Source organism: Abrus precatorius, unplaced genomic scaffold (genome assembly GCF_003935025.1).
Source record: "Abrus precatorius isolate BTA unplaced genomic scaffold, Abrus_2018 Scaffold3, whole genome shotgun sequence".
Classification (NCBI taxonomy): Eukaryota; Viridiplantae; Streptophyta; class Magnoliopsida; order Fabales; family Fabaceae; genus Abrus; species Abrus precatorius.
In genome coordinates this window covers 10,636,964-10,646,313 of record NW_020874373.1, presented here as the reverse complement: position 1 = coordinate 10,646,313, position 9,350 = coordinate 10,636,964, and the positions used below count along the sequence as shown (strand labels likewise).

The following is a 9,350-nucleotide window of genomic DNA, read 5'->3' as shown; positions in this document are numbered from 1 at the left end:
AATAATTTATAAATAAGTATCAACTGTAGAGATTAAATGTAAACTTTAACTGAAAATATATTAAAAAATTATGTATTTGTTTAAAATAATTAAAAGTAAAGTACCAAATAAAAAAATTACAAATTATTAAGAGACTAAAAACTTATGTATTTAAACTAAAAATTATTATTTATGATCCAAGACCATACATATTTATAGATAGAACTTTCATAGATTTAATGAATAGATAGATTAATAAAAAAAAATTATAACTATAATAATAAAATGTTAAGAAAAATTCAAAATGATAAAGACTTTTTCTCATTATTAAAAAAAACTAAACATGTTTAGAATATTTTTTATGGATAAAATATCTAATTAATAAAAAAATAGATAAAGAATAAGTATTATTTATTTATATCATGATAAAAAAAAGTTAGAAATTAACTTATATAATAAAGTTTATTCTCTAAAGTTTTAAGTAATGGTATAATTTATATTTCAAAAAGAATAAATATTTTATTTTTATAAAAAATTATAATTTTGTAAAAATTTATAATTATATATGAAAGTATATTATATATAATTGAGATAGTTATATATTAAAAAATTATAATAAAAATATTAAATACATATTTAATTCAGTTCTTTAGTAGTTGGATAAAAGATAAAAATATAAAATAAAAAATTATTAGTTAAAAATGAAATGTGTTCTTAAAATAATAGTAAATTATAATACATGATATAGTTTTGTGTAAAATACACGTTAAATTCTTGCAATTGATACTTCATTTATAACTACGAGAATCAAAATATATAAAAAAAAACACTATTTATAATATTAAAATATATATTTTTAATATAGAACATAATTTATAAATAAATATTAATTATAAAGAGTAAATTTATATTTTAACTTTTATCATAAAATATTTTAATTAATAATTTTTTTGATATTATATAAGAAATATTTAATAATTTTAATAATAAAATAAAAATACCGGCGAAATTCATATAAAAAAAAAAATCCTATATCGCCTTTTGTGGTCAACCAAACACACACTTCTTTCCTTCGGAGTTCCTTTTTCTTTGGTTGTATCCAACGAAACACATCCTTATTGATATGAATAGGTAACAAAAATCTGTAGAGGGAAGCCACCATAGGATATCATATCAAGACAAATGTCGTGAGTATTTGAGTATACTGAATCTGAATAAGATAAAATGCACACAGATTATGGCAACCTAATATATTGTTTTAAGCACCAATCTTTTGACAATTCACGATACCTTTGTTATCAAATGATGCAAAACCATCGTTGCTGACAGTTATATTCCATCCAGCAATTCATATTTAAGATTTATTTGGATGATCAGATGAAAAAAAGAAAAGAAAAAAAAATAAAAATTATTAGTTATTTCACAACTAAAAATATATATAATTTCTTTTCTTGAATTTAATTTAAAACAGTGTAAGCAACTAGGTGGTCGCAACGGCAAAAAATGTTTTTAAGAAAAATCAGTAGAGTCGCCACCAAGATTTATTAAAGAAAAATTTAGAAAAACTTAAAATTTTAATATTTGAAATAAAACGTGCAGGGAAGATTTTAGCACCCTACAACGTCCGTATTTAAATAACGGTTATCTTAAATTAATTGCAAAAATTTATTATAATTTTGAAAAGTATTTATTTAACCCTAAAAAGAATGTTGCTATTTTTATTTTTAAAGAAAGAATATCTATTTATTAAAAATATTAAGTTATATCTTAGAAAAGAAAAAATATTTTAAAAAATTGTTTTGACTCGACAGATATGATTCAACTCTTACGTATCTTCAAGTGCAATGGAAAACTCAAAGTCACGTAGTTCTATATAAAAATTACGAAATTGGTTGGTTAAAATTAAGTTCTGTAAAAAGAAAATTTATTTTTTAAAATTAAAATTAGTTTGAGAAAATTATAATGTTCTTAATTCTATGCCATTGCACTCGTTATCCTTTTTTAAGGTGCCGAAGTCGGTAATAAAGGAAATTGTCACTATCCAACGGAATTTTTTATGGAAGGGTGTTAAGGATGGATCTAAAATCCCCTGGGTGAAATGGAAAACTGTATGTAGACCGCGGAAGAATGGTGGCTTGGGCATTAGGAATGTGCAGTGGTTTAATTGGGCGCTTCTTGGTAAATGGTTGTGGCGAGGTGTTAACTGTTCTAGTTCATTGTGGGTGCGGGTGTTGGAATCTAGATATGGAAGATTAGCTTCTTCTCTTCAGCGTTCATCAGTTCACAACAGATGTTCTTTGTGGTGGCGTGATTTGCTGGAGGTTATTCATCAAGGGAATTCATGGCTGGATGAGAAGTTTGATAGAAGTGTGGGTGCAGGTTTTCACACTCTCTTTTGGAGAGATAAGTGGGTAGGAGGGGTGCGATTGTGTGAAGCATTTCCGCGATTATTTGCAGTGGCAAGAAATGCTGAATCATGTGTATTGGAGAATGGTTTTCATGATGGCACTAGATGAGTTTGGAATGTTAGTTGGCGAAGAGGACTCTTTTAACATGAGATCTTGAGCTTTAATCTTTTGTTGGAGCTTGTGGATGGAGTTTCTATTAAGTTACTACAAGAAGATAAATGAGTATGGAGGGCAGATTCTTCAGGTTGTTATTCAGTGCAATCTGCGTATTCATGGCTATTTGAACTTTTTGGTGATCCTAATAGTGTAGATTAGTGTACGGCAGATGCCTTGCAAAGGCTATGGAGAGGGAAGGTTCCTCTTAAGTGTCTGGTTTTTTCTTGGCAATTGTTGTTGAATGCACTTCCTTGTAAAGGTTTACTGATTGATCGTGGTGTTCAAATTGATGATATAACTTGTTGCTTCTGTCATGATTTGGAGGAACTTCCAACTCATTTATTTTTAACGTGCTCAGTTTCATCTCAAATCTGGTACTTTACTGCACGTTGGCTTGGATTCTCACTGGTTCTGCCTTCAGATTTATCGACTCACTTGCTTTCTTGGGTTGGTGTTGGCTGTAGTAAAAGAGAAGGAATATGCTTATTAATTATTTAGGTAAGTACAGTGTGGTCTTTATGGTTGCATAGAAATAGAATTATATTTTCCAATGGTGTTTTGGATGAGAGGGAAGTCCTAGATTCTATTATTCTGAGATCCTGGAAATGGTTATCACTTGTTAGTAAGGGAGAAGCTATTATGTTAGCTGATTAGTATTTGAACCCACGAAATTGCATCTGTCTTAATTTTGTATAAGTATATTTTTGCTTTTTATTTCTCTGAGTAAGTAGTTTTGTGTATATGGATTTTGAGTTCCCCTTGAACTCTTTTTAATAAGATTTGTTTTGCCTATAAAAAAAAAAAAAAGATAACGTAGTTATACATGTACCTAGAGAAACAATACAAAAAGCGAAGGGAAATCACACATCTATGTTATAAGTCATTGTAAAAATTGTGGTATTTAAAATCTAATATTTTAATTTATGAAAAAGTATTTTTAATATATAATTTAATTAAAAAAATTAATATTTAAAGAAATTTAAGATAGCGTATGCTATACATAAATATCTCATGATTTATTTGTTAATCGAAGGTAATATAAATTGCACATCTATATCGCAGAACATTTTGTTAAAATTTAGTAAAAATATTATCTTCAAGATAGAAACATGATTTAAAATTTTTAAATATGAAATCAATTTTAAAAATATTTAAAGAGAATAAATTAATATATTTAAATTGATTAATAAAGATAGACGTTTATTTGAGGGAACTTAAAATATATTTTTAATAGGTTTATATTGCGTGAAACCAATATAACGTTGGTATACAAAGGTCTCAACAATTTAAAACGTATAAAGGTAGAGACGCTACATGATAACGTTATAAACGGCTAAATTAAATTAGTTCATAAATTAATTCCTTAATTATTTGTTGATTAAGAGTAAAAAAAATGTTTTTTAAAGGAATGTGTTTTAATTAATCAATTTATAAATTAATGTATCAATAAAATTATTATTATCATTAACTTAATTAACGAATTGGTCATTTGATTATTAAAATAAAATATTTGAAACAATGTAGTTTAGAAAGGTGAAATAATTACTAAAAATATTATTTAACTTAACAAATATATGTTGCATGAAATTAACGGTAACGTAAGTATACATTAACTTCAACAATTTATAATATATAAAGGTAGATAAACTACACATTAGTATTATAAATTGTCTTATATATTTTGTCTTTATTATGTTGTTGTTGATGAATATTTTTAGAAGAAAATATAGTTTAATAACATGAAATAAAGAGATGATAAACATACATATTACGCAAAAATAATATAATAATTATAATAAAATTAAACATAGGTGATAAAATAAAAATAAAATAAATACTAAAAATGAGATGATGATATATAAATTTTATCTTTTTTATTATTGTTTTTACAAAATTTAAGAACACTTTAAATAATAATATTTATATGAATTACAATAACAACAAAGATATAATAACAATAAAATTAATATGACATTTTACTCTTAACATCTTTTTCATTTTTTTTATTATTAGACATTATCATTGCTATTCAAATAGAATAAATAATAAATTAAATAAACTAAACTAAAAAAGTAAAAGAGCTCTTTATTTAAATATATGTACATATGCAGGAGAGCAAACTAACATAAATAAATCAAACCAAATGAAAGTTGAATGTTATACGATGCTGTATCACTAATTCATAAAAGGTACAAAGAAAGAAAAAGGCATTATTAGGACGTGATATGAATAGTATTTCATTATTATGTCATAAGTGTAAGGCAACGAAAAAAAAGAAAGACAAGCTACAACGACACGATGGATTGAAATTGGTGACAGGTTCAAGAATAAAAATAAAAATAAAAATAAGAAACATTTTACCGATTCATTTGTAAGAAAAAATAGAATACAAAAAATGATAGCTAAAAAATACTTGCTCGTTCTCCGCTATTATCTTTTGGTTTCCTTTTATTCGGATCTCTCTTCTTGTTCTTTCTCTGATACTATCCTTCTAAATGTTGGTTTTCGAATAGTTGGCTTCTCTGGTTGGTTCTTTTCCTTTTAGCTTCTCTCTTCTTTCGTTTAAAAAGATTTATCTTTTCTCTTTTTTGGTTCCCCTTTTTCATGTTTTTCTTTCTCTAAAACGAAACCTCTCTTCTTCTTCTTCTCCAAGTCCCCTTTTTCGTATTCTTGCTCTGATTGCTCTCTCTATCTTCTCTCTTTTTTCCATTCTGTTATCTCTCTTTTCATATATCGGTATGTTTATTTTTACACATGATTCATAATCCTTTCTTTTTTGTTCATACATGTTATTCCTGTTTTGTGCAATTTTATTTTTAATGGGATTTTTGCGGACGGCGAGAGGTATTTTTACAAGCGGGAGCAGGATGCTTGTTCTTATTTGACGGAGCCTTTTTTTATTTATTATTATTTAGTTAAAATAATGAAAAAAATGTGTATTCACAAAGAGATGATGAATAAACAAGAAAAAGACATTTACCGCTTCATTATGGTGCAAAGCATTTTTTTCAAACACATGTCATTTTTGTCAATTAATGAAAGTTTTATCTTGACCTTGACTTCCTCCGTTCCGATTTAATTCCTTCTGCCAAACGACCACATCAGCAAACAACGTAAAAGCCTATCTAATCTTAAAATTAATGCATTTATTTTCTTTTAGCTAATCCAAATAATGCAGTAGAGTTATTTATAAAAAAACTTTTAAGGGTTTGTTAAAGCAAGGTAGAGTCTTGTATGATTTGTTTTAAATGAGGTAATAAAAGTATTTATAAACGCATTTTAGATTTCTTTACCAAAAAAAGCTCTTCAGATTTGATGATTTTTTAAAATTTTAAAATGAAGTGCAATTCTTTTTTAAAAAAAAAAATTGTATTAAAAAAAAGAGGGATATACAATGAAAAAAATTTGTATTAGCTTTTAAAAACAATACATGACATTCATTTAAAATGTTTTTGTTTTCAATTTTTATGTTATAAATTGTACAATTCCTAAAATACATATTTATCCCTTTTTTTTTTAACTTTCCAATTTGTCGTCAATTAAGATTACAATTTTTAATTTACTCTCTAGTTGAACATATAGTCGTGTACGAAGTTATAAAAATTATTTATGGCCCTCAACAACAACAATCCAGGCTATCATGTTAACATGTTTGATAGGTCTGAATCATTTTGATTATAAATTCAAGTGAGTAAGTGTCATAAATTATAAATTATGCGTTAAGTTAAAAAATTATAAAAAAAAAATTAACACAGAAACAGTTAATCATTTTGTTATTTTTCTTGTTCCCCAAAAACACGCGGTATAACTGTTTTAAGTATAAAGTTTCCACCAGAATATGTGATATGCTAAGTAATAATTCCAAAAATACGCTGTTGCAATACCCTGATAGCCATGGCTGAGTTATTTCTCTTTAGTGTCGCGGAGTCACTCATAGCTAAGCTTACTTCGTGGGCATATCAAGAAGCTTCTCACGTTCTGGGTTCACACAACCATCTTCAAGAGTTTACACACACACTCTTATTAGTTAAAGCTGTGCTATTAGATGCTGAGGAAAAGCAGCAACAGAATTATGAGCTACGAGAATGGCTGAGGCAGATCAAACGTGTCTTCTCTGATGCAGAAAATGTGTTGGATGAATTTGAGTGTGAAACATTACGAAAGCAAGTGGTAAAAACTCAAGGAAGCACCACAACTAAGGTAGCCCATTTTTTCTCAAGTTCTAATCCACTTGTTTTTAGTTATAGAATGACTCAACAAATAAAAAAAATAAAGAAGAGATTAGATAAGGTTGCAGCAGATAGACATAATTTTGGTCTTGTAACAATTGATGTCGATACACGTGTTGTGCATAGGAGGGATATGACATACTCCTATGTTGTTGATTCTGATGTAATAGGAAGGGAACATGATAAAGAAAGGATCATAGAGCTTTTGATGCAGCACAATCCTAATGATGATGATAAAATTCTCTCTGTTATACCCATTGTGGGGATTGGCGGTTTGGGAAAGACCACACTAGCAAAGTTTGTGTTTAATGATATGAGGATATGTGATTGTTTCCAACTGAAGATGTGGGTGTGTGTTTTTGATGACTTTGACATTAAGCAAGTGATTATTAAAATCATCAATTCTGCTAATGATTTTGCTCCTGATCGCCAACAGAATTTAAACATGTTGGATTTGGAGCAACTGCAAAATAAACTAAGAAACAAACTTACCGGTCAAAAGTTCCTACTTGTCTTGGATGATGTATGGAACGAAGATCGTGTTAAATGGGTTGAATTGAAGGATTTAATGCAAGTTGGTGCCGTCGGAAGTAAAATTCTAGTGACTACACGTAGTCACACAACTGCTTCCATGATGGGAACCATTCCATCATACATTCTAGAAGGTCTTTCTCAAGAAGATTCATTGTTTTTGTTTGTCAAATGGGCATTTAAAGAAGGAGAAGAGAAAAAGTATCTATATTTGGTAAATATTGGGAGAGAAATTGTGAAAAAATGCAAAGGGGTTCCTTTGGCAGTGAGAACATTAGGGAGTTTACTGTTTTCAAAAGTTAGTAGAGAAGAATGGGAATTTGTGAGGGACAATGAAATTTGAAATTCAATAAAAACTGAGACTGCTATTTGGCCTGCACTTAAATTAAGCTTTAATCAATTGCCATCTAATTTGAGACAGTGCTTTGCTTTGTTCAACCTTTACCCATTGGATTATACATTTGATAGTTTTGATGTAACATCACTTTGGGGGGCACTTGGTCTCCTTCCATCACCAAACAGAAATCAAATGTTGAAACATGGTGCCAATCAATATTTGTATGAACTATTGTCAAGGTCTTTTCTGCAGGATTTTGTGGATTATGGGATTGGTTTTGCGTTTAAAATACATGATTTAGTGCATGATATTACGCGGTATTTGGCAGAAGGAGATGCCATTATTGTTAAATACCCCTTTGAGTTTGAAACCATACACAAGAATGTCAGGCATCTATCTTTTCCCGAAAACGTTGAGATTGAAAAGTTTCCTGTCCAAAAATTTGTAGGTGTGAGAACCATACTATTTCCTACTTCTGGAGTTGGAGCAAACAGTGAAGTTTTCTTGAATGCATGCATATCAAGGTACAAACACTTGCGATTTTTGGATTTAAGTGATGTATGAGACTTTGCCTTGGTACATTGGAAAGTTGAAACATTTAAGATATCTCAGTCTTGAGAATAATAACAAGTTAAAGACACTTCCTCATTCTGTATGCAACCTCATAAAGCTGGAAGTTTTGATACTTAGTGGTTGTACAGAACTTGTAACACTGCCTAAAGGCTTAAGGAAACTGATCAGTCTTCATCATTTGGAGATAACCACAAAGCTACATGTATTACCAGAGGTTGAGATTGCAAACTTGAGTTCTCTTAGGACTCTCAGAATTGAATTTTGCAACTATGTCGAGTCGTTGTTTGGAGGGATAAAACTGCCTACTCTTAAAGTATTGGGTATTGCCAATTGCAAGAGTCTAAAGTGTTTGCCACTTGATTTTGAACATTTTCCTGAATTAGAGACTTTGTTAGTTGACAACTGCGACATGTTGGAATTAGAGACTATTTCAGAAGAACAAAAGGACCGAAACTCCAGCTTGAGGTTAAAGATTGTAAATTTGGTTTCATTGCCACAGTTGGTTACCTTGCCTTATTGGCTTCAAGGGTCAGTGAAAACATTGCAATACTTGTTAATTTCAAGCTGTAACAATCTTACGGGGCTTCCTGAATGGCTTTCAGCTATGAATTGTCTGAAAACATTATGTGTCACAAATTGTACTAATATGTTGTCTCTCCCCAATAACATCCATCGCCTCGCCACCCTTGAACGATTTGAAATTGATGCTTATCCTGAATTGTATGCACACTTAAGCGTTGATGAACCAGAAGAACTGGAGGAAGAGGAAGAAGAATTGGAGTAAGAGCAAAAAGCAGAGGTAAGCTTTAATAATACATAAATTTTGTTGAAGGTTTTTGTTTTTTCTTTTGGGTTTCCATCATGTATGTTGTTGTTCTTGAGGTCTTCTTTAATCTGCATATAACAATGCCCTTAATGATCATCCCTCTTCATTAGAAAATGAACTGGGATTATTTATTTGAGTTGAACAAGAGAATATAACTGGGAATTCAGACAGCCCACCAGCCGCAAAATGGGCTGACCCGTTTAAGTCCGCTAAATTATAAGGCTTGAATTATGGGCTAAATGATGGAATTGATTTCCATTTAAAAAGCACAAACAGAAACACGCCCACAAAAAAAGTTGCATGAATAAAAT

At 29.2% G+C, this 9,350-nt stretch overlaps 1 pseudogene; it reads left to right on the top strand.

The window, feature by feature from the left end:
• Positions 1–6,431: 6,431 nt before the first annotated feature.
• Positions 6,432–8,997, top strand: LOC113862159 (annotated as a pseudogene).
• The last annotated feature ends 353 nt before the right edge of the window (positions 8,998–9,350 follow it).